General features: G+C 39.0%; 1 long non-coding RNA gene across 1 annotated transcript in view; it reads left to right on the top strand.

The window, feature by feature from the left end:
* The window catches only part of LOC128665009 (uncharacterized), a 46147-nt gene extending 19777 nt beyond the window's left edge, over positions 1-26370 (top strand). Inside the window, exons 2-6 of the long non-coding RNA XR_008402961.1 lie at positions 15146-15294; positions 18228-18284; positions 22227-22361; positions 25337-25415; positions 26073-26370. This is a non-coding gene — a long non-coding RNA (uncharacterized LOC128665009). The remainder of the gene's footprint in view (positions 1-15145; positions 15295-18227; positions 18285-22226; positions 22362-25336; positions 25416-26072) is intronic.
* Positions 26371-26888: the final 518 nt, after the last annotated feature.

Genomic DNA, 26888 nt, shown 5'->3' with positions numbered 1-26888 from the left:
AGAGAGTGCAATTGTATGAGACCAGGGGAATCCCAGAAAATCATCTAAGCTCTTCTCAACTAATAAATTGTTACCAGACACCCAGAAGTACCAATTCCGAGTTTCTGAATGGGAATATTAAGTCATTCATCTCTGTATCTGGCAATGACCTAATAAAGGCTGACCATTTGGCAAAAAATTGTCTGATGTCAGAGTCATTATCTAGATTAGTGTCCCTTTGTTCTAGCAAGCATTGTTTTTTCAAACAATTCTTGATCTCTGGAATAGATGGGGCTATTCTTAATTTCCAATTTTTAAAAATAAGATATCTAGTTGCCAGTATAGAAAGAAATATCAATTTATCATTTGGATTATGGTGCTTTGTACCAAAGATGATCTGTTGCTGTGAAAGAGCCAGTTGAGAGACTTTTAAGGTTTTATTGAACCAAAACTCTAGCTTCCACCAAAGATGCCTTATTTTAGGACAGGTCCAAATCACGTGCATTAAGTCAGCTGCAGGGAGCGCACATTTTGGGCATTTATTAAAAGCAAAATTATGAATTTTATGGCCCTTTTCGGGAGTGAAATATGCATTGTGTAGGAGTTTGACATGCATCTCCCGCCAGGTGGCTGATAGAGTCACCTGGGCTACTTTGCAAATTGAGGATTGGACGGTTTTTATATCAATGTTTGATTGAGGTAACAGTCGATTCCATAGGGAAGTAATTTTCTCCAGTTCTAATTCACCCTTGCTGAGTTTAATTAGCTGATAACACATAGAGATGGATCTGACACCGTTTTTGAACAAAGTGAGCCAGCTTTCTAATTTACCCAGAGTCCAATTCCATCCTGTCTCACTCATCAACTCACAGAGGAGATGCCTGCTTTGCAAATATGCAAAGAATTCCTTGTTCTTAATTTGAAACTTTGTTTTTAATTCATCGAAAGATTTGACACATTTTCTCTCTGTGTCCCAGAGTTGTATCAACCTGTCCAAGCCTAGGTTATGCCATTTTTTAAATGTTACAGAGTTCAACCCTACAGGAAATTTCGGGTTCCCCCTTAGTGGGAGATACTGAGAAACTTTACAATTTAAGGATAGTGAACTACTCACTTTCCACCAAGCCTTCAATGGGTTAGAAAAGGATTTAAGCCGTTTGATTTCCCCTGGTAATTCTTTGGGTGGGCAGTGAATTAAGGCTAGCGGTAGGTAAGGACTACATATATCTTCCTCTAAGGGGTTATTCGTGACATAATTACTGTGTGAAATCCAATCAGCCACCACCCGGACCAAGAAAGCATAGTTGTATAAACGAATATCTGGTAATGCAAGGCCACCGCTGCTTTTTGGAAGAGAGAGTTTACTTAGGGATATTCTGGGTCTTTTCTCCTGCCAGAGAAATCTACTAAGTATGCTATTGAGACAGCGGATATCCCTTTCCAACATAATTAGAGGAACGTTCTGTAATACAAAAAGAAGTTTCGGAAGCAGAATCATTTTGAATAGGGCGATCCGACCGGAGATAGATAGTGGTAGAGATTGCCAATTTTTAAGTTTCTCCTTAATGTTTGCTAGAATGGGAGAAAAATTGAGATCGTAGATCTCCCCTGATAAAGTAGGGATAAAAATACCTAAATATTTGAGAGAGTTTCTGGCCACAGAAAAAGGGATAACAGAAGGAGAGTTACTATTCTGTCTGAGCCATAGCAATTCTGACTTTGCTTCATTTATCTTGTAACCTGAAAAGGACCCGAATCTGGCAGTGATATCTAAAAGTTTAGGGATACTGGTTTTGGTATCCGAGAGATATAAGAGAAGATCATCGGCATAAAGAGCAATTTTTATGACCTGGTTACCTATTCTAATTCCTGACAACTGTTGTCTAATCATGATTGCCAACGGTTCGATTGAGATGTTGAAGAGTAGGGGGGACAGGGGGCACCCCTGGCGTGTTCCCCTCCCAAGAATTATCTGTGGTGAGAGGGTTTGATTAACCATCAACCTTGTGCATGGTGCTTTATACAAATTTGTGATAAAATTTAAGAACTGGTCCTTAAAACCAAAATTAACCAGAGAGGTAAATAGATGATCAAAATGTATTGAATCAAACACTTTCTCTGCATCTATCGAGACGATAGCTGAGTCCAGTTCCATCCCGTCTCCCCCACTCTCCGACACCTGCATGGTCCTAAAATACTCTGCAATAACTATAGCCTCCCTAATTTTTGCTGAGGAGTTTCGACCATAGAGAAACCCAGCCTGATCCGGGTGAATAACAGTGGCGAGTGGTGTCTGAAGGCGCCCGGCAATAACTGAACATAGAATTTTGTAGTCTCCATTTAAGAGAGCTATGGGTCTATAAGACTCCCTGAGGGTGGGATCTTTCCCAGCCTTCAGAATTAGAGTAGTGTTGGAGGCAGAAAAGGAGGCAGCCACTGGATTACCCTCGGCATACATACTATTATATAGATTTTTAAGGTAGGAGGTGACCTCTGAGCTCATAATTTTATAAAACTCATTCGGAAGGCCATCTGGCCCTGGTGCTTTATTAGTGGCGAGCTCTGAAATGATTTTTTTAATCTCTATTTCGGTAATTGGGGCATTGAGAGAATCAGCCATCTCAGCCGAAATTTTAGGACAGGAAATTTGACTCCAAAATTTTACTGCTTCAGTAAGGTTTGAACTCCTGTAGGAGTACAATTCCTGATAATACCTAACAAATGCCTCAACAATTTCATCAGATTTATTAAGATAGATACCATTCTGTTGAATATTCTCAATATGAGGTGACTTTTTCTCCCTTTTGACCAGGTTCGCCAACAATTTGCCAGATTTATTTCCAAATCTATAGATCCTGGCTTGAAATCTTAGATCCCTCTGGGTTTCCTGAAAGACAGCGAATGCGTCTCCAGCGTTTTTGGCCCGGACATATTTTGCCCAGTTTGTAGCAGATTTTTCCAGCAGATAAGAGTTATAAGAATTAATTATTGCGTTAGTAATTTCTTTCTCTCTTGTTCTAATTTTTCTAAGCCTTGCAGCACTATAAGCTATAATTTCACCCCTGAGCACTGCCTTCGCTGCCTCCCAGAAAACCAGAGGGGAACCTATGTGGGCTTGATTATGTTGTAGATAATCGGAAAATTTGAGTTTGATCCAGTTTTTAAATTTCAGATCGGTCGCGAGGTATGAAGGAAAGTTGAAGCGTGTTGATCTGTTTTTAAGGTGGTTGAGCTGGAACTCCAGTGAGACAGGGCCGTGGTCTGAAAGAAAGATAGGCAGTATATCTGCTTTTACTTCTGACAACTTTAGCCTATCATTAATAAGAAATAGGTCAATTCTAGAAAGGGTTTTATGAGCCCTGGATAGACAAGTATAATCCCTGACATCAGGGTTCTGAAGCCTCCAGACGTCTTTTATCGCAAGATTCTGCGTAATTAATTTTATTAATTTAGATTCTAAGTTGTCCTTTTTTTGTTTGAGTGTTTTATTGGAGTTTCTAAGTCTGTCCAATGGGCAATGAGGAGACATGTTGAAATCGCCACCAAGGACCAGATGGCCTTCCTGAATGGAGAGAATTTTGGCCTGGATCCTAAACCAGAAATCTGGATCCAATTTGTTAGGAGCATAAATGTTACACATGGTAAAGATTATTTTTCCGATTTTTACTTTTATTATCACAAATCTTCCTTCATGATCTACTTCGCTGTGAATAACCTCTAGGTTAATTTTTTTCCCTATTAGAATGGCCACCCCTCTCTTCCTTCCAACCCCCGGGGAGAAGAAAATTTCTTTCACCCAGGAAGATCTGAGTTTCAGGGACTCCCCTGATGTCAAATGTGTTTCTTGTAAGAATGCCATGTCCGTCCCGAGTTTCCTCAAGTGCGTAAGAATGGCTTTTCTCTTAATGGGGGTAGAAATCCCACCCACATTCCAGGAAATTAATTTAAAATTTGCCATTTAAAATCAAACTAGTAACATGATGCAGGTAGTGCGGAGGGGGGGGGGGGAGGAAAGGAAGAAGAAAGAAGAAAAAAAAAAAAAAAAAAAAAGAGGGGGGGGGAGTAGATAACCCCACCTGGGGAATGCCCCTCTGGACCAGCATGGTTAATGTTCATGACAGCTTAAGAAAAAAAGAGGAAAAAAGTAAAAAAAAGGACCATACAGTAGTGGCCTATTTTCGGCCTAGCAATTGTGTTCCTACCAAGTTAAAATCTTTCAAGTGTTGCTCTACCTCTTGCATGTTGTTTAGTATATAAACATTCTCACCCTCTGTAATTTTAAGTTTTGCGGGGTAAATAATAGTGGCTTTGTATCCTTGTTGGATTAGTTTGGTGCAAGTGGGGGCTAGTGCCTTCCTTTTAGATGTTGTCTCAGCTGAAAAATCCTGGAACATGAGGATTTTAGTTTCCCCAAGTGTAATAGGTTGGTTCTTTCGATAAAATTGCATCAATGTAATTTTATCTTGAAAGTTTAAAAGTTTTGCTATCACTGGTCTGGGTCTGTGGTTACCTTTGTTGTCCACCCAGGGTCTGCCTACCCTATGTGCCCTTTCCACTGTGATATGTGGGTAGTTAGATGGAATTTTAAGAAGTTGGGGTAGTACTTCAGAGATAAAAGAGTTTAAGTCCTCATATTTCTTATCCTCTGGGACCCCTATTAGCCGAATGTTATTCCTACTGGCCCGGTTCTCGAGATCTTCGAGTTTAGCCTGTATTGTGGTAATAGAGAGATTAGTAGATTCTATGTTAGCGCTATAAATAGTGGTAAGATCCTCCACATCTGACACCCTTTGTTCAACTTCGTTAATTCTGTTGGCAAACTGTAACTTCTTGTGATAGCAGTGTAATATCTTGTCTGATCTCTAATTTGAGCGCATCAAAATTGGGAGTTAGAGCTTCCGTAATTTTAGTGACTAAGACTTGCATATCAAGTGTATCAGTCATAGGGAGTACAGCGGCAGATGTTACTTGTAAATCAGTTGGAGCATCTGAGGTGTTCTTCGCTCTCCTATCTCTTTGCCTTGCGGTCATGACTGGCGAGGGAGTCTTAGAGTGAGAGTGAAAAAATGTATCCATGTGCCAAAATCAAGAAGAAAAAAGAAGGGGGTAGACTATATTGGGGGAGAGGAACCTCCCAGTGCAAAGGAAAAAAAAAAAAAAAAAAAGGGGACAGGAAAAAGTGAGGTAGGGGGTGGAGGAATCTAAGTGTGGGGAGTAGTGCAGGGGCAAGGGTTGTGCTAGTTATTAACCTGGTTGGCAAAAGGAAGGAAGAGAAAAGAAGAAAGACAGCTGATAACCAGGAAGTGAATTAGGGCTCGCTCGCCGAGTCAGGCGCAGCCTGACAGCAATGGTAGTATTTTAAAAAGAGGTTGCTCAACTGTACACAATAATTGCTCTGTAATATTACCTAGAGGCTAGTACCTGTTACTTAAAGGAATAAACTCAGACCCTGGGTGATTTAACTATAGCAGGGTGAAAATTGTAAAGTCAATCAATTTTATGTGGTATGTCCCTGACACTTATTTTTAAGGGGAGAGGTCAGAGGAATTAGATATATTGAACTGAATCAAGTTTGTTTATATAAGAACCTCCCTCACTTGTCTTGGCACCTTTCAACTAGATTGTCTCTACAAGGCTATGTCCAGAGCTCTGCTTAGTCTAGGCATGCCTTGTAGCGTGTAAAATAATTTTGTGCAGAATTATTAACCTGAGTTCAATTTATAAATAACTAAGTGTAATTAGAAAGGTATCTTTCATTGGAAGAAAAAAAAAAAAAAAAAAAAGGAATTTATATAGCAGGTGATGCACTATAAGAATTCTTAATTGTACCTCTGCAGCTGTCCAGCAAACAATTATTTAACTTTGAAACATCAACCGTAACAGCTACAGTATGCTTGGCTGACAGCTGCAGTAGGAAAATATAACAAGGTCAGTTCAACTTTATAATGTTTTAATATTTGAAAAACATCAGAGCTTTGTACATAACAAACAAGTAGTGAGCTAAGAGAAAAATCAAAGGAGCAAATACTAATTGCTGAGAACAGATATAGTATAGTTTAAGTATCCTCATAGGGTTAAATTTGCTGTTAACAGTGCTAAGTATACCTCTGAACCTACTCAGCAATTGACTATTAACTTTCAAGTGCCTTAAGGTATCAACAAAAACAGCTATAATATAATTCACTGACTACTACAGCAAATGAATAATGCACAAAATTAAGTTTTAACTTAGTGATATTCTGTTATTAAGATAGCACCAAAACCTTATATCTCACATGACCACACAAAATGTGTTAAAAAAATCAAATCAACAGCTCTGGTTGTTAGGTGAAAATGTAGTGCAGTATCTTTTTTTTTTTTTTCCTTCCTCCTTCAACTGGCCCAGAACAATGTAGTTTACTTTAATATAGTGAAGTTTTTTAAATAGCTTGAGATGATGCTGATTTCTTTATATTACAACCTGAGTATTTGTCTAGGTGTGAACTTACTGAGCTTTGAGAAAAACAAAAATAGAGATTTCTACAGGGAATAAATATAGTATAAGAATACTGATTGTGTCTCTAGACCTATCCTGCAATTAACTATTTATTCTGTAATACAAAAGATTTAATTTTAGCTTTATAGTAATTTAAAGTTTACAAACACCAGAACCTTATATATCACATACCCACAAACAATATGCTGAAACAAAAATGAGATCAGCAAGCACTGGTTGCTAGGTGCAAATATAGTACAATTTGAATGTTTCTGAATATAAGCTTATTAAACCCAGCCAATTAATACACAGGATAATACATTGTAGCAATAGGTAGTTGCATTTCTGTAACTATATGCAAGATATTCTAAGCATTTAACAAGTATTGCCAACCAGCTATGTCTTCACAGTATATGCTGGCAAGTGAGAGAGCATATATATATATATATATATATATATATGTTTGTTATATTTTTTCTTTTCCCTCTTTAATTTTCCAACAAACTTTTCCAATGGCAAAAGGGAGATTTTTATTTTTTTATTTTTTTCCCACTTCTCCCAGAGTCTTTTGAAGTCTCTTTTGTTTAGTAACTGTCCTTAGACATAATGTACCCCACTCTCAATTCTAAAGTCCGTCTGCCCCCTCCGCAGTTATCCACTTCCCCCCTCAAAAAAATGCCAGGTGGTGAGACCCCTAAGCATGCCAAGGATGGTGGATTGAAATAGGAACTCACCCCTTCTGATGTTGTCTCACCGGCAGTCAGTTATCTTTCAGCCTCAGTAACCCGGTGAACAGCTCTGCCCGGGGAATGTTGTTCCTGTCGCTTCCTGTGTCGCCACACTACCAGGCTTCCGTAGTCACCTCCCCTCACGCATCATCGGTGGAAGGGGAGAGAGTGGCGCCGCTCCGACACCGTGACCAGCCAGCGAAAACAGCCCCCTCACTGAGCCCCTGCTCCAGGGCCGGCTCCCTCCCACGCAGCACCGGTGGGGGAGGGAGAGGGGGAGAGAAGAAGCCAGGTATCAGTACTGCTGAAAGAACCACAGAATAGCAGCAAGTAAATTTGGGGTGACACAGAGAGTTCAAATTCTGTCTGGCAGAATTGGTTTAATGTATTGAGGGGGGGGGGAGGATTTCCTAAGTAAAACGGCACAGTTCTTACGGAGCGGGCAGATTGGGTCCCAAACCGGAAAGAGAGGCCAAGATAGTGAGGTACAGATCTAATTTTTAGAATGCAGGCAAGAGGTAATTACTGCCAATAACAAGGGTCCAGGTAGCTGGGGTTTTGCAAGAGCCAGTGGGGTAACAGGCCACTGGTTAGGGTTCCGGATCAGATCTTCTTTTGACTGTCCTGGAGAAAATAGCCCCCTCACTCGGGGCACGCCGCGAGAGATCTGCCGCCAACATCTATCAGACTGGAGCTGCAGCTTGAGCCACACCTGAGAGCTGCACCTGCATAGCACACCTGAGCAGCCACACCTGTGTAGCTCCACCTCCACCGGAACCTCCCCTAGAGCATGCAATTTTAAGCAACTTTCTAATTTACTCCTATTATCATTTTTTTCTTTGTTCTCTTGGTATCTTTATTTGAACGTAGGCTTAGGAGCCAGCCCATTTTTTGTTCAGAACCTGGGTAGCGCTTGCTGATTGGTGGCTACATTTAGACACCAATCAGAAAGTGCTACCCAGGTTCTGAACCAAAAATGGGCCAGCTCATATGCTCACCTCACTGCTTTTTTAAATAAAGATACCAAGAGAATGAAGAAAAAATGATAACAGGAGTAAATCAGAAAATTGCTTAAAATTGCATGCTCTAGTCAAAATTCAACTTTCATGATTCAGAGAGACTATCCCTTTAAGACATTAATGATTAGATAATTGCCACTGATCTGCAAGCAGCATTGGTTTACTTGTATGATTGCTTAAAGGGATATTAAACCCACATTTCTTCTTTCATGATTAAGATAGAGCATTCAATTTTAAGCAACTTTCTAGTTTGATCCTTTTATCATTTTTTTCTAAGTTCTCTTGATATCTTCAGTGGCGTCACTAGGGTTGGTGTCACCCGGTGCGGTAAGTCATGGTGTCAACCCCCCCAGAAAGCAGACACACACAAAAACACAGGCAAACACTCAGACACACTTAAAAACATACTCAGATGCACACACAAACATTCAGAAACACACTCAGACACACACACACAAAAACACTGAGGCACACAAAAACTCAGACACACACATACAAAATATGTAAACTGCACTGCATTAATTATGAAGCTCATGCCTAGAGCTGCTCCCTGGCTCAGCAGAACATCAAATGAAAGATAAACAGAGCACTCTAAAATAAATCACTGAAGAAAAGGTTTAAGCGCGCAAACTATGAAAACTCGGCTCTCTGACTCTGTTCCAAGTCTGTCAGTGCACAACCCTGGGCTGCATGTCACTGAGCAGTGAGCACAGATAGGCAGGCAGGTTTAGGCTAGCAGCACAACTTTGCAAGCCCCACGGCACACCCACAACATTGGGCAGTGAAATTGGGCAGGGGAGGAGCAAAGTACAAACAAGCAAAAGCAGCCAGGAAAACTATTTGTTGAAATTGCAGCACTGGCTCAAGGGGCAAAAAAATTGTGTGTCTACAACTTCCCCAGTCCCACTAATGTTCACAAATGCCAGCCTCTAATAAAATAATCTATGCATCTCAACATTGTATTTCTTTGAATTTCAATAAAATTTAAAAAAAAAAAAAAAAAAAATTTTTTTTTTGGTGTCACCCAGGTGCGGCCCGCACCCCCCTAGTGACGCCACTGGATATCTTTATTTGAAAAAGCAGGAATGTAAGCTTAGGAGCCAGACAATTTTTGGTTCAGAACCCTGGTTACATTTAGCCACCAATCATCAAGCGCTACTCAGGTGCTATTTCACATGCAATAGTTAAAACTATTATTTTGATTTTTGAACTGGTGATTTTATAAATGGTAATAAAGGGGAATACTCTGTTACAATGTGTTTTGGTGCAGATTTTCAATTAGCCTATTTAGCACAGTGCATCTTCATAATAAAAAGAAAAAAAAAAAAAGAAAGTATATATCAGATATAGATGTATATATCCAGACTGGCTCCCATCTTGTGGACCTCACTGCCTCACTCCACAAGACTCTCCCCTAGTTTTGAAAGCTTTAATGGATGCATACAACCTACACTAACATTTCCTAGCCCCAGTTCCTCTCCTCCATTGCTATTGTTTTGAACCCTTAGCATGTAAGCCTATAAGCCCAGCTGTTTGTAGATCACCTTCAAAAGAATTGACTGCAATAGTGCAACTCTTGGCAGGGCCCTCTACCCATTTGATTACTATAAATGTTACCTTGTATACTGCCTATGCTTCTAGTTCTACAAAATCTGTTGGCGCTCTACAAAAACCTGATGATAATAAATATATATATATATATATATTGTTTAAACTTTAGTATTAATATTGAACAAATGTTGGTGTTTGTGCATCATTCTGTTTAAATCAATAAATTAATTTGAGTACTAATATATTCTTCCATGTGCACTGAGACTTTGTCTGTTGGTAACAGTCCAATTCAATATAAAGGGACACCTAATCAAGGAGAAGTGGTTTATTTTGACTTTGAAACAACTAGAAAGTGTATGCCTGGTCAGTGATATAGTTAAAAGGGACACGGAACCCAAATTTTTTCTTTCATGATTCAGATAGAGCATAAAATTTTAAGCAACTTTCTAATTTACTCCTATTAGCAATTTTTCCTCATTCTCTTGCTATCTTTATTTTAAAAGCAGGAATGTAATCTTAGCATCCAGCCCATTTTAGGTTCAGCACCATGGATAGCACTTGCTTACATTTACCCACCAATAAGCAAGCATAACCCCTGCATCGGCCATTGATGGTGCCGATCGTTGGTGGGTGGGAGCAGCAGCAGGGAGGCTGGTGGGTGGACCATCAATTGGTGTTTCCGGTTCCTGTGCATGTTCACTCGTGGCCTGTGGCGTGGTGGACAGGGGGGGGGAGAAATTAAATATTGGCCATGGAATCTGAGGGGTGGGGGTGAGGGGGACAGCTACACTACAGAAAAAAACTTTATTTTGAATATAAAAAAATTAAAAAAAATAAACACTTTTTTGGGCAAACTGGGTACTGGCAGACAGCTGCCAGTACCCAAGATGGCGGCAAGTAGGTAGAGGGGTGGGATGTGTCAGGTGGGAGGTTGAGCTCTACACTAAAGCTAAAATTAACCCTACAAGCTACCTAATTAACCCCTTCACTGCTGGGCATAATACAAGTGTGGTACGCAGTGGCATTTAGCGGCCTTCTAATTACCAAAAAGCAATGCCAAAGCCATATATGTCTGCTGTTTCTGAAAGGGGATCCCAGAGAAGTATTTACAACCGATGAAAACACAAGAGAGGCGCCCAAATGTGTGTATCTGTAACAGATGATGATTTAAAGTAGCAGCAGATCTAAACACAGACTACTCACAATTTCAATGAGCACACTTATGTGCTTGTAGTTGCGGGCTGGCTATCAGAGATACCCAGCTGGGTCCCTCCGGTCACAGCTCACTCCCAGTCTGCAAATACAAAGCGCCCAAATGTGTGTATCTGTGATAGCAAATTATAACAGCAACAAATTTTCACACAGGGTACTCACAATTTGTTAGAGCACACTTATGTGCTTGTAGACACTAGCTGGCTATCAGAGCTAACCAGCTGGCTCCCTCCGGTCTCAAAACTCCTCCAAAGCAGGTGTATGGTAATGCTGATCTCACCAAGTAAGTGTCAGAGCCATAAGACAAAATCAAAGTCTTTATTCTTGTGACAAATGGCTGTGATACAAATGTTCATACAGGTGAGCATATAGCAATATACTACGCGTTTCTCGGCTCTAACAGCCGTTTCATCAGGCAACCATTTGTGCCATGATTGCACCAACTGTTTGTAAATAATTTCAGTGAGAAACCTAAAATTGTGAAAAAGTTAGGTATTTATTTCTATTTGATCGCATTTAGCAGTGAAATGGTGGCATGAAATATACCAAAATGGGCCTAGATCAATACTTTGGGTTGTCTACTACACTAAAGCTAAAATTAACCCTACAAGCTCCCAATTAACCCCTTCACTGCCGGGCATAATACACATGTGGTGCACAGCGGCATTTAGCAGCCTTCTAATTATCAAAAAGCAACGCCAATGCCATATAAGTCTGCTATTTCTGAACAAAGGGGATCCCAGAGAAGCATTTACAACCATTTGTGCCATAATTGCACAAGCGGTTTGTAAATAATTTTAGTGAGAAACCTAAAGTTTGTGAAAAAATTAACTATTTTTTTATTTGATCGCATTTGGCAATGAAATGGTGGCATGAAATATACCAAAATGTGCCTAGATCAATACTTTGGGTTGTCTACTAAAATTATATATATATATATATATATATATATATATATATATATATATATATATATATATATATATATATATATATATATATATATATACATATACACATACATACATACATACATAAAGGGTTATTCAGGGATTCCTGACAGATATCAGTGTTCCAATGTAACTATCTTGTATTTATTGCCCTATAACTTGCAAAAAAAAGCAAAGAACATGTAAACATTGAGTATTTCTAAACTCAGAACAAAATTTAGAAACTATTTAGAATGGGTGTTTTTTGGTGGTTGTAGATGTGTGACAGATTTTGGGAGTCAAAGTTAGAAAAAGTGTGTGTGTTTTTTCCCATCATACTTTATATATTTTTTTTATAGTATATTATAAGATATGATGAAAATAATGGTATCTTTAGAAACAGGGCCGGATTGGGCAGCCGGGATACCGGGAAAAATCCCGGTGGGCCGCCGGCCGGCAGCTCAGCTGGGCTGCTGTCTAAATTATTGCAGCTTTGATATTGCTAATTGCGGCCGCGCCGGCCGGTAAGATAAAGGTATCCACACCAGTCCCTTATACAAGTTAGTAGTACTCTCCCCTCCCCACTGCTGCAGCAGCAGCATCCGTGTAGTTACTGTAGTAAAAGTTGTTATTTTTATTTATTATTATTAAACTTCTAACTTATATATTGTTGCTTGTAACCCCTTAACCACTGTCCCTCTCTCCATCCGACCGCTGCTGCCTCACTCTGACCGCAACTACCAAAACTGACTGAACTAAGTTACTGTCACTCACTGTGTGACTGTCAGTTCCTATGGGCCGGGTCAGCAGGTGGGCGAGCGGGGACGGCGGCTGTGATGATGTCAGGAGAGTGTCTCACCAGCATGCGTCACCACGTGACATTATGTGGAGGGAGCGGGAGCCTCAGCCTGACAGCCTGGGAGCGGCTGCGTGCTTCGCTATCAGCTCAGGAGTCAGGACTCAGTCAGGAGTGAGTCAGGCCACGGCAAGTGGGGTCACGTCACATGTGTAGACAGATACACACAGACAGTGGGAGCAGCCAGGGTCCAGACCGTCCAGGGCTGAAGCAAGCTGAAAGTCTGAAGAGACATCACCTCAGAGGGGGCCGCAGGCGGGAACTTCAGGACAGCAGCCGGCAACTGAACTTAAGGTACTATACTAATTTATTGGGGGCAGCTGAGCCAGTGAACAACTAGCAGCCAGTTTTGCTTACATTATTTACTGTCTTAGCCGTTTCGTAATTAGCAGGAGCTGCCGCACTAGTTTGCTTTGACAGATTTACAGCAGCAGCCAGCACCACGCTGCCCTCTCTCTCTCTCCATCACCCTCCCCCATGCTTCATGTATTGGCTGCTTGAATGACCACATAGGGAAGGAAACAAGTTTTTATTATCCCTGGAACTCAGCACTTACAGTACAGGTCAGTGACACTGGGCTGACATACCTAACGTTTTATTATTCCTATTTGCAGGCACACAATGCAATGCTAAGCACAGTTTATACTACCTGAAACAAAAAACAGCCACATCTAAATTAAAGCTGTGGGGTGGTACTTATTTGTCCCTTCTGTATTAAATAAATGTGTATATGCTATGCCTAGTTGTAGTAGAATGTTCATGTTTGTGTGTCTGCCTATAAGAAAGTGAATGATGTGTAGTGTGCATATGCTGTGTATGTGCATGCTGTGACTGAATCTATGTGTATGTTGTGTGTCTGCTGTGTGTCTGAATCTAGGGGGTGTATGTTGTGTGTCTGCATGTATGTGGTGTGTGTGGTGTGTGTATGTTGTGTGTCTGCATGAATGTGGTGTGTGTGTATGTTGTTGTGTGTCTGCATGAATGTGGTGTGTGTGTATGTTGTTGTGTGTCTGCATGAATGTGGTGTGTGTGTATGTTGTTGTGTGTGCATGAATGTGGTGTGTGTGTGTATGTTGTTGTGTGTCTGCATGAATGTGGTGTGTGTGTATGTTGTTGTGTGTCTGCATGAATGTGGTGTGTGTGTATGTTGTTGTGTGTCTGCATGAATGTGGTGTGTGTGTATGTTGTTGTGTGTCTGCATGAATGTGGTGTGTGTGTATGTTGTTGTGTGTCTGCATGAATGTGGTGTGTGTGTATGTTGTGTGTCTGCATGAATGTGGTGTGTGTGTATGTATGTTGTTGTGTGTCTGCATGAATGTTGTGTGTCTGCATGAATGTGGTGTGTGCATATGTTGTTGTGTGTCTGCATGAATGTGGTGTGTGTGCATGTTGTTGTGTGTCTGCATGAATGTGGTGTGTGTGCATGTTTATTTGTATGCTCTGCAGGGTGTGTTGCTGGGAATTTGAGACTCTGTACATGTGTGTGTGTGTACGCTGTGTAATGGTGTTACTATGTGTGTATGTTAGTTTGTATGCTCTGCAGTGTGTCAGATTTTGAGGACAGACAGGCTTCCACCCTTAGTGAGTGTTGAATTTCTAAGACAGTACTAACAAATGTATTTATGACACAAAATTTACAGGATTTATTTTTTATATGTAGATATGTTGTTTTTACAAATTAATATTAAGAATGTAATTACATCATCTCATTATTTTTTTTTTAAAGCCAATTCACATCTCTGCTCCTATCCCACATATCATACTTTTCTCCACTCACCCCCTGCCTGCTGCATAATTACCTGATGCTCCCTGCGCTCCTCCTCACTCCCTACCTGCTGCATTACCTGATGCCCCCTGCGCTTTGTCATTGGTACAGTACTTATGTTTTAATAAAACAGGGAGGGGAGCACTGCAGCATTATTTCTGAGTGGCAAGTTTCAGAATTTGTATGGGCTGGGTTGAAGGGGCGTGGTTTGGCTGGAGGGGGCGGGGCTGGGTCGGTCTATACAAATTTCCAGGGCCGGTCTGATTCCCCAGTCCGGCCCTGTTTAGAAAGTCAATTTACTGGCGAGAAAAACGTTATATGTGTGGGTACAGTAAATGAGTAAGAAGGAAATTACAGCTAAACACAAACACTGCAGAAATGTAAAAATAGCCCTGGTCCCAAACGTTCAACAAATGGAAAAGTGGTCTGGTCACTAAGGGGTTAAGGAAGTTCTCCAAAGTTCTATTGGTGGAAAGTGAAATCCATGCGAAGATTGAAACACAAATGCATGATTTGTTTTTAAACAACAAAAACTGTATTACATATTAAAGTGCATTCTTTTAGATGCAACAAAAATATATCTATATATTGCCCTTTAAAGTAACCAGTATTCTATTTTTTTTTTATACAGACTGCGGGACATCACGGTGAAGAGCACTATACTACTGCATAAATACACACTGTGCTACAACCTACTTTGGTAGCTAAAGGGTGCTTCCAATCATGATCAAATAAGAAACAGATGATACACACCTCATAGCAAATATGCTTGTCATAAATGTAAGCTCAATTTATTACTTGTTCACTCACCTTAATAATGAATCGGCAAAACAGCTATTAGATATCAGACCTTATTGCCAAACCCAAACTCTTCCTCCAACAGCAAAACGTGTTATTGGTGTGAAATGGATTATTTATTAATACCAGATCTCTGGACAACTCTGTCAATAATAATGCAGCTGCTATCTTAACCTGTGTATAAGAATTAACCAGGCCAATTGTGAAAGTCTTAAGTGATTTGGAAGAGAAGATTAAACTTTGATGAGCTAGAAACAAATTTTTTAAAAAAGGTTCCAATTTACTTCTATTATAACAACTTTTTTTTTTTCTTCCTGTTCTCTGGTAAAACTTAATTCCTTCGCATGAGAGCCTACCTAGGTAGACTTTGCAAGAGTTATACACATAGCATCAAAGGGTTACTACCTGCTCTAACAAATTAGCACAGTCCTTTTTTTTTTTTTTTTACTATAATGGCTCTCTAATGAACAAAAATAACAATACGCTTTGTTTCCTTTGACTTCCACTGAATTAAAAAACGGCGGTGTCACTTTTTAATAATATTATATTCATTACAATTGTTTGTGTTTCTGTATTTTTGATTTTCACAAATTATTTAGTTGTGTTATTAATAGAAATATTCCTCTTGTATTTGGATATGCTAATGTTCTGTGTAATGAAGTGCACAGGGTTCTGGCACAAAGACAGAAATAATGAATGACTATATAAAATTTTAGGTTCTCCACCCTATGATTTTTTTCTGCTACGTCTGAACTTAATTTGTTTAAATCCCTCATTCTCTGGCTGGCAGCTACATAAACAGATTTAATCCCAATAAACTGGTTTGGTTTATTGTCCGCTACTTATATCTTGACCCATTTATAGATTGTTTGGGGGACTAAAGCCAAGTGTTTGAGTGAACATTACCAGTGGGCTTTTGATGATGAAATAAAATATTCTAACAAATGTATTAATTACATTTTACACATTTAAATTACAATAACAAAGTATAAAAGTGCTGACAAAATATTTGCATGACTGTATTTTTTATAATGAAAAGCATAGAACATTTTAGTTATTGCAAATTATAGAAATCTAATCTATATGTTGAGAGACAAAAACAGAAACATAAATATTGTGCTTCCTAATAAAAGCTTATTAAAGAGACACTGAAGTTTTCTTTACATATGCATAGTATTATCAGCAATTAAGCACTGCAAACACCCTGCATATAATTATTTGTTTAAAAGCATTTAAAACTGTCACTTGTTAGCAGATTTTGAGTTATTTTGAATTCCAGGAACATACATAAAAAATCTCTTAAATATGTCTATCTTACCTTATGTGGTCGGGAAAAAATGAGCTCCTAAGTAATCAAGCAATCATTATGATCCACTGCAGCCTCAGAGGCATATGTGTGCATGCATCAATCTAGGATTGCCACCTCAGCCATGTTTTCCTGTACAGCTATGAGTTACACATGCTGCAGGGTGTGCAGAGGGGAACATGTATTGTGCTTCTGGACAAATAGTGACCCTGTACAGCACTATTCATGTTCCTCCCTGCACACCCTGCAGCATGTGTAACTCATAGCTGTACAGGAAAACATGGCTGAGGTGGCAACCCTACATAAATTAGCAGCTAGCTCCAAATAGCGCAATGATGCTACAAAGGATATCAAGAAAACAATGGAAGTAAACTGGAAAGTTGTTTAAAATTGCACTCTAAATCTCACTGGTTTCCAAACCTGTCCTCAGCCCACTTTAACAGACCAGATTTTGAGGATATCTGAACTAGAGCACAGGTGAAATAATCTGCTGATTAGTAAACATGGTCATTTTACCTGTTCTTATCCAAGGTAATCCTGAAAACCTGGCTTGTTGGGGAGGTATGAGGACAAAACCTTTAAAACCAGTGCTCTACCTGAATCATGAAATTAAGTTTTGACTCTACTGTCCCTTTAAGGAAAGCCACTAAAGACATTCCAAGTGTTTTACTAGGGTATGTTTGGGATTCTGTCCTCCAAGACCCCGTTACAAAACTCAAAATGTAATAGCCCATATATTTAATTAATGAAAATAGAACAAAGTGGCAATATCCATTCATTGTTTTATTTTGCGTGTTTTTGAAGTAAAGTGCCTTCATTAGCTGTAACAATTGTGCTGGTCCTACAGCTGTTGAGAAGCTGGAAGTCAAATCCTGTAACATAAGTATCAGGCAAAATGCTGCCAATTTGCCTGAAGATAAATATAGTTACCAGAATTTTCAAGTAGTTTTTAGCATAATGTGCAGCGTATGCAAATCATTACTAAAGTGAAATATTTATTTTGTTTGCAGATCTTTTACAATTTAGTACTTAAAGTGATAGGATTGTTTAAGAACTTATGGAAAAAAACTGTATTTACTTTATTAGTTTAACTTTACTTTAAAGGGATAGAAAAGTCAAAATTAAACTTGAGTGATTTGGATAGAGCAGGTAATTTTAAGACACTTTGAAATTCACTTCTATTTTCAAATGTGCTTCATTCTCTTGGTATCCCTTGTTGAAAAAGAATATGCACATATCCTACACTAGTGGGAGCTAGCTGCTGATTGGTGCCTACACACATTTGTCTCTTATGATTGGCTAGCTAGATGTGATCAGATAGCTTCCAGTAGTACAATTCTGTTCCTTCAGCAAAGGATAACAAGATAATAAAGCAAATTTGCTAATAGAAGTAAATTAGAAAGTTGTTTGAAATTGTTTGTTCTATCCCAGGGGCGGAACTACAGGGGGTGTAGATTAGATTCTTGCACCTGGGCCCTGTGGTTTCTAGTTACCCATCTATCCAAATCATGAAAGAAAATTTTGGGGTTTCCTGTCCCTTTAACTTTATTATAAACACCAAAATGATAATATAAACTTTTTATTTATTTTTTTACCTCTGTATTTTTAGTCACTTGCGGCTGACCTTTTCCACATTTGAAAAACAAACAAAAATCTGCCAGTCCAGGTAAAGATTCATTGTTTTCACATTTGTTGACGTGTAGGCTCATGAGCAGCAACACTCTGCTGGGAACTAGCTGAGCACATCTAGTGAGCCAATGACAAGAGGCATATATGTTCAGCAACTAATCCCCAGCTAGTTCCCAGCAGGCCAATGATACTCCTGAGCCTACCTAGGTATGCTTTTCACCAAAATTTACCAAGAAAATAAAAGGGACAGTATACTCCAGAATTGTAATTGTTTAAAAATATAGATAATCCCTTTATTACTGATTTCCCAATTTTGCATAACCAACAAAGTTTTATATTAACCTTTTAATGCCGTTATGACGTTCGATTTAGCGCTGTTAGGATGGAATAGAACGTCCTAGCCGTTTGCCTGTACTGAAGCCAATGGCGCTAATAGGATGCGATCGTGGTCTGGAGGGCGTGCCTAGCATCTAGGGACGCTCCCCTGACCCGATCCCATCATTTAAATCTCGCGATCGTGTGCACAATCGCAGGATTTCAATTTGCTTACATCGGAACGTTGTTCCGATGTAGACAAATTAACCCTCTCATCAAAGGGTTAATATACTTTCACCTCTGGGATTACCTTGTATCTAAACCTCTGCAGACTGCCCCCTTATTTCAGTTCTTTTGAGAAACATGCATTTTACCCAATCAATGCCCTCTCATAATTAACTCCACGGGCGTGAGCCCAATGTTATCTATAGGGCACACATGAACTAATACTCTTTAGCTGTGAAAAACTGTCAAATGCATTCAGATAAGAGGTGGTCTTTAATGGCTTAGAAATTAGCATATGAGCCTACCTAGGTTTAGCTTTCAACTAAGAATACTAAGAGAACAAAGCAAATTTGATGATAAAAGTAAATTGGAAAATTGTTTAAAATGACATACCCTATCTGAATCATGAAAGTTTAATTTTGACTAGACTGTCCTATTAAATTTCTTTCCAAAAATATAATGTGCTGCATTGATATTTATTTGCCTTTGGCTGCAGTACTTTAGTGGTGACAAAAGCTAGTCTGTTTTGCTCCTCCCCCTATGTGCTCTGGGGTGCACTGCAGCAGGTCTTTTACACTCACTTGCACTGTTTGCCAGTGCTTTCCCGCTACATACAGATGAAGCAGCAACTGTACTTAAGAATTATTTCCTCTTCCAAATGCCTAAATTTGTGACTAATGGAGAGACAGTCGGGTAAATGAAAGTGGAGGAACATTCTGAGAAATGGTGTTGTGGTAATACACAGCCTGTAAATGGTGTCAGTTTCTCATCAGACAGTTAAGGCTAATTATAATTTTGCACTAATTATGCACTGTTAGTATGGGGTTTTGAAGTCTGTACACCATCCTCATAGGCACTTACTTATCATATTCATGTCTCTGAAAGCAGCATAACTAAAAATCATTTGCTCTTTATATTTATTACAAAATGCCAGTCTACATTATGCTAAAGTGGCTAATATTATTTATATTATGGCCTATTTTCGTGTGGAAAGAAAAAACAATTTGTAATTGTTATTTTTTTTTAAAAAAAAAATCATTTTAACAAATTTCCTAATTTCCATTAAAGGGAGGTCTTAATTTGCAATCACCACCTTCTTCTTTCTGGGTACCTGTCCATATATAACTCCTTAGGCCTTGTCTGTAGGGTAAAGATCCAGAATCCACCTGTCTAATGAGCATTATTCTATCTCCTCATCTCAGAGGTCTCCTGATCTAACCCGTTATCATCCAACTGAATGTTTTATCCTCTTGATAAACAGAAATAAAATGATAAAGGGCTGTCCATCTCTTTATCATTTAAATGTTCCCCTTTTCATTCTCGTTTCTCAGCTACATTCTGAAGTGAACATTGAGTACATATAATCAAGTAGAAAGTAAAATCTGATATAAAATTGATACAATAGGAATCATATACTGTAATGGTGCTGACTAATGTTCCCTCTAAGTCCAGTTTTGTGAGCGTTCCAGCAGTTAAACAGTTAATAAGGGAACAACACCTTGCAGTCTGCATTGTATAGTATTTGCTAATTGCTCTAATTAACTGTTTCACTGCTGGGCTGCTCACAAAACTGGCGTTAGAGGGAACACTGGCCTACTGACTGATATTGAACAGCCACTGTAGTAAAGCTACAAGCTTTTCCTTTCTTTGTCTATAATTTTAACAGTGACCCTTACATTCTATATATTTATCTATTGGGTACTTATAGAACGCAAACTAATCACCTGTGAGGGTCTCAAGGCGCTAAGGGAAAGCAGATAGGAGGAGGGGGGAAGGGGGATGGGCGTTCAGTAAAAGAGCCAGGTTTTGAGGTCTTTTCTGAACTTTGTAAGGAAGGTGGATTGTCTGAGGTGCAACGGGAGGGTGTTCCATGTCTTTGCTGCTATGTGGGAGAAGGATCTTCCGCCCGCTATGGATTTGCTGATGCGGGGGATGACTGCGAGTGCTTGGTCGGCCGATCGTAGTTGTCTGGCGGGGCTGTAGAAATTTACGCGGTGGTTTATGTATTCGGGTCCGATGTTGTGTAGGGCCTTGAACGCGTGAGTAAGGAGCTTGAAGGGGATTCTCTTGTTGATGGGGAGCCAGTGAAGGTTCCTTAGGTGTTCGGTGATGTGGCATTGGAGAGGGATGTCGAAGATGAGTCTGGCTGAGGCGTTCTGGATATGTTGGAGTCTCTTTTGGAGTTTGATGATGGAGCCGGCGTAGAGTGCGTTGCCGTAGTCCAACCGGCTGCTGACAAGGGCCTGGGTGACTGTTTTCCTGGTTTCGGTAGGGATTCACTTAAAGCTTTTTCGTAGCAGGTGGAGGATGTGGAAGCATGTTGAGGTGATGGCATTGATTTGTCGGTTCATGGAGAGTGATGAGTCCAGGATGAAGCCTAGATTTCGTGCATGGTCAGTTGGGGTTGGAGGGTGACCGAGGGCTGTGGGCCACCAGGAGTCATCCCATGCGGATTTATTGGGTCCGAGGAGGAGGACTTCGGTTTTGTCTGTGTTCAGTTTGAGCCAGTTGTCATTCATCCAGGCGGCGACTGATGTCAGGTCTTTGTGGACGTTCTTTTTGGCGGTGGTGGGATCTTGGGTGAGTGAGATGATTAACTGGGTGTCGTCGGCGACATTCTGTCTGGTTACTTATTTTCTTTGGACACCTAAATGTTCCAGTTCATACAATTTTGTTTACAGTTTCATTAGCTCAAGAGACATACTTACAGCCATTTTAAATATATCCTTAAAGGGATATGACACCCAAACATTTTCTTTTGTAATCAGATAGCATACCATTTAAAAAAGAAGTTTCTAACTTCTGTTTTCAAATTTGCTTCATTACCATGGTATTCTGTGTTGAAGAAATACCTAGATAGGCATCTGGAGAATTACATTGGAGGAAATAGCGCTGCCATCTAGTCCTCTTGCAAATGGATAACGTTTTTGCAAAAATATTGCCAAAAGTGCTTTAAAGATGGGATGGCTTCTAAGCATACGCCAACAAAAGATACCAAAAGAATGATGAAAATTTGATAATAGAAGTAAATTAGAAAGTTGTTTAAAATTGAAAGCTCTATCTTAATCACGAGAGAACATTTTTGGGTTTTATATTTCTTTAAGCTTTTATCAGCTCTCAATAGCAGTATTTTTTACTAATAATTTCCAATTACTATAATAGTTAATAAAAAAATTGTCGCTAAATTAGTGATTTATTCTCTTTTGTTTTGCTCAGCAGTGTTTTATGTCCCATATTTGTAATATCTTCAAAGTCCTTTATAATTACTCCTTCAGGATAAACCACTATCCCTTAGATCCTCTTTTGTAAATGAAGCTGTCATTCTTTAAGCAATTCCTTCATAGTTGTACAAAATGCCCTATTTGCTATGCTATAGTTCATGTGTCAGGGATTGCAGCACCTAGAAATTACTAATTACTGTCATTGTTTTTTCATATAGACTAATTTGAATCTGTGGTCTGATGTCTCCTTCCAATTCTATATCTATATGGGGATTTTTTTTTACAAGGTTTGTTTACAGCATACCATCTGGCCTGACTGGAGCCTACAGCACCCTCCGCATTAGGCTTTGACAGTAAGTAATGGACGCTGCACAAGTGAAGTTAAAAAAATAAAATGTAAAATCCTTTTAAAATGATGAATAATATATTGTTTTAATTTTTGTATTAATTATAAGCCAATACTAGGTGTTTTTTTTTTCAATTACAACAATAAAATAGACTGTTTTAAATCTCTTTAAACATTAAACTTTCATGATTAAGATAGGGGGGCCTATTTATCAAGCCATCAACCGCAAATACGCTTGAATTCTGCAGCGTAATTGTGGAGAGCTTGATTCGCCTTATTTATCAAAGCTTACAGACCGGCAAAAGTAGAAATCTGTGACGTAACATATGATCTGCCAGTCTCAGTCCGACATAGATAGATGCTTACGTCACTACAGATGTTCCGAATGCAAATTCGTCACTATCTGACTACTTTTGCTAGTTATCAAATAACTACCAGGTACGCTCGCCACTATTCCTGGAGGCGGCGGATGCCATAGGAATCAACAGGAGTATGAAAGCAGCGAAAGCTCATGTTCGCTGCTGCCCGATATCCCATTGCTTCCTATGGGAGATAAAAGTTATGTTTACACCTAACACCCTAATATGTACCCCCGAATCTAAACACCCCTAATCTGCTGCCCCCTACACCGCCGCCACCTACATTATACTTATTAACCCCTAATCTGCTGCCCTGACACCGCCGCCACCTACATTATACTTATTAACCCCTAATCTGCCACTGCTGCCACCTACATAAAGTTATTAACAAATAGAAAAGATAGGCAGGCACTACTCCAAACCGGTGTATTTTGACAAAGGAGATGTCACTGTACTAGTACCAGATAACCCTATCTGTCCTATATTCCATCATGTTCCTAAGATCCATAAGGATGCGAGGTGTCCTCCGGGTAGACCAATTGTGGCAGGAATCGGCTCATTATTTGAGCCTTTAGCAGAATGGCTGGATTCCATCTTACAACCTATTGCAATGTCACAGTTGAGCTACCTGCAGGACACCTCACACCTTCTTCTAACATTGGAGGACATACAATGGCATTCAAATTTTTCATAGGGAGTTATAGCTATAGCTTCACTTTACACCTCCATTCCTCAGGGTCCGGGTATTAAAGCTGTAAGGTATTTTATGCAGAGAGATTCACTTTATACTCCTGCAGAGATAGATTATATTTGTGAGGTGTTAAGATTTTTATTATCACACAATTATTTTTTGTTTAGTAATGAATATTTTATTCAGACTTGTGGTACAGCGATGGGGGCAAAATTTGCCCCCTCGTTTGCCAATATCTACGTAGCATGGTGGGAACAATTATATCTCTACACACCGAACAATGTTTGGAGTGATAAAATAGCACTTTATGTACGCTACATAGATGATTTGCTCTTTATATTTAATATTCATTTTAATGATAACATCTTTAGTGAATTTCTATCTTACTGTGACAATAATTAAATGAATCTCAAATTTACAGGAGAATATAGTTTGGAACAAGTAAACTATTTAGATTTGACACTTCTAATAATTCATAATTCTATCATTACTAGAACATATAGAAAGCCCACTGCAGGCAACACCATCCTGCATGCAAAGTCACAACATCCACTACATTTAATTGATTCAATCCCTAAATCCCAATTTTTAAGGATTAGACGAAATGCACGGTCTGATGAAGTTTATGAGGAATAATCAATTGAGCTAAGAAATAGGCTGGTTAAAAGGGGTTATAAACCTAAAAAACTGGAGGATGTGAGAAGCACAGTTAAAGGGACAGTACACTGTAAAATTGTTTTTCCATAAATGTATTTTAAATGACTTGTTATACCAACTGCAGAGTATAACTTATTTGAGAAATTGCATTTTCAGGTTTATTTGTGTATATGAAGTAGCTGGTTTTGTCCTTTGAAACCACAGCCTATTACAATGGGTTGAGCTTCAGGTAATATCAGATCTCATTATGTTATCACTTTTATGTACACAGACTTGCTTCCTTATCTTATATTTGTCTGGAACACCAAAACTCAATACATAGAGAGAACAATGGAAAATTATCATTTTATTACTTAACTATCCTGCCCCCCACTGTGAGTTTAATTCCTTCTGCTGATTGTGTTTACTTAGGCTTGTCAATAGCGTATACGCCAGTATCAAAACTTTCAGTATAGGTTGGGAAACCACAGGCTAAATCAGCTATTTCAAATGCAGAAATATGAGTAAAGGAGCTACTTGCAACCAATTTAATACACTCTGGTAGGTAAAAAGGATCATTGGGAATAATTTAAAGGGGAGAAAGTTTTTGGGTGAACTGTCCCTTTAAGCATCTTGATATAAACATGAATGTTAAACAACAGGATTTAAACACTAACGGCTAGATTTAGAGTTCTGCGGCCAAAGGGGTGAGTTAGCTACGCATGCTTTTTTCCCCCGCACCTTTTAAATACCGCTGGTATTTAGAGTTCACAGAATGGCTGCGTTAGGCTCCAAAAAAGGGAGCGTAGAGCATATTTACCGCCACTGCAACTCTCAATACCAGCGTTGCTTACGGACGCGGCCAGCTTCAAAAACGTGCTCGTGCACGATTCCCCATAGGAAACAATGGGGCAGTTTGAGCTGAAAAAAAACCTAACACCTGCAAAAAAGCAGCGTTCAGCTCCTAACGCAGCCCCATTGTTTCCTATGGGGAAACAGTTTCTAAGTCTGCACCTAACACCCTAACATGTACCCCGAGTCTAAACACCCCTAACCGTACACCGCCGCAACCTACATTATACCTATGTACCCCTAATCTGCTGCCCCTAACACCGCCGACCCCAATATTATATTTATTAACCCCTAATCTACTGCCCCCGCTATCGCTGACCCCTGCATATTATTATTAACAATAGAAAAAGAGGGGGGTGTGGGATAGCGCTTAGACAGCTGTGAGTCTTGGTAAATGAATTTGGTGTATATAATCCCAAATAAATTTTATATCTATACTTTCAGATACTGCCACTTCACAACTAAGAGACTGGCCGGTCACATACTTGGACTGAGGAATCCAGAACACGGACATTGTATCAAGGTTTTTTTAAAATAATAGACACTTTTTCAAAGAACATTACCATAAGGAGATCACAGAAAAATCTGAAAAAAACTATTTACCACTGTGAGAACTATGTTTATATAAACAAGGGTGTAAACTAAGTAGTAACTAACCTGGAATACTATTGTATGTTTGCAAACACACGGTATAAACACACATATATAGATCGTAGTATACCCTAAAATCTGATTTGCAACATTATATCAAAATATATCACGAGAGAGACATAACTAAGATCACGTGATACATCCTTATGAGAAAAAGTAACCAACTGATCTGAATGTAACGTTACAAACAAAAGTCTTTTCTTAAACTGAAACCGGTACATAGAATCATCAGAAAGTTGGTAATGTGCTACACTTGTATAAGAATACAAATTTTAACGATGTTTTAAAACATAGATTTAGATGCCGGCATCAATGTGTTAGATTTTATTATCAGAGAATTATTCTCACAGCGCTAGAAGGACCTATAGCTCCTATCTAAAAATGGGCCCCCAATGCCCACGGGAAAAGTACTGATAGAAAGGCCCAAGCTGTGGGCCGAAACGCGTTGGCAACTATATGGTGAGCTATTTTTCATGATCTATTATTATTTAAACATTACTATACTATGTTATTTTTCTTCTGTTTTTAGGTTTTGAGGATTTCCCAGCCTTCCACTTTTATCTCATTTTTTACCTCACATTGTTATATCTATTTTTCTTTCCCTTGACATCAAGGACTGGAACTGTTTATCTATTGCACAATCTTGAGGATTTGAACTATTTATCGGAACCATTAACTTTTATTTATTTTTGGATACAATTTATATCAGGATCACCATAATGTCACCACCATCTGATTTTTATGGACACTAATTTGGAACTAATTTGAGTTTCATTTTATAACTTTTGGGACGTTTTCTAGGAATATATATTTGTTTCCTTATTGTATCTATTTGTATTTTGTACTTTTTTACACAAACTCTTTTCCCACTCATCACCTCACACATCACTCACTGTGTGATTGGTCACTCATTTTTTTCACACATGCTTATAGTTTTATTTTTTTGTTATCACTTTTTGGAATCATTTTTGATCAACACTAGTTTGTGTACACACTAGTATAATCTGTGATCACCTTCTTTTATAACCATTCCCCCCCCCCCCTTTTTTTCACATGTGATACACACCACGTTGTGAATTTTTTTTTGAATTTTTTATAGTTCTTATATATTTTTTTCTGCTTCTGTACAATTTGTATATTGCATCTATCAAACTAGTAGGAACCGACCTACCAGTGATTCGAACCATTTTTGGATAGCCCTGAACCCAATGTTATAGAGGGTAGTTGAGTCTAACCACCTCCACTATTTACATACACATATTAGTTCTAACATTATCATAACCACATCATTTGAATCAGTAACCAAGTTTTTGGGCTACTTTCTCTTGGAGGGACACATTCCCCC

This window comes from Bombina bombina, chromosome 6 (genome assembly GCF_027579735.1).
Source record: "Bombina bombina isolate aBomBom1 chromosome 6, aBomBom1.pri, whole genome shotgun sequence".
Taxonomy (NCBI): Eukaryota; Metazoa; Chordata; class Amphibia; order Anura; family Bombinatoridae; genus Bombina; species Bombina bombina.
This window is presented reverse-complemented; position numbering and strand designations above follow the sequence as displayed.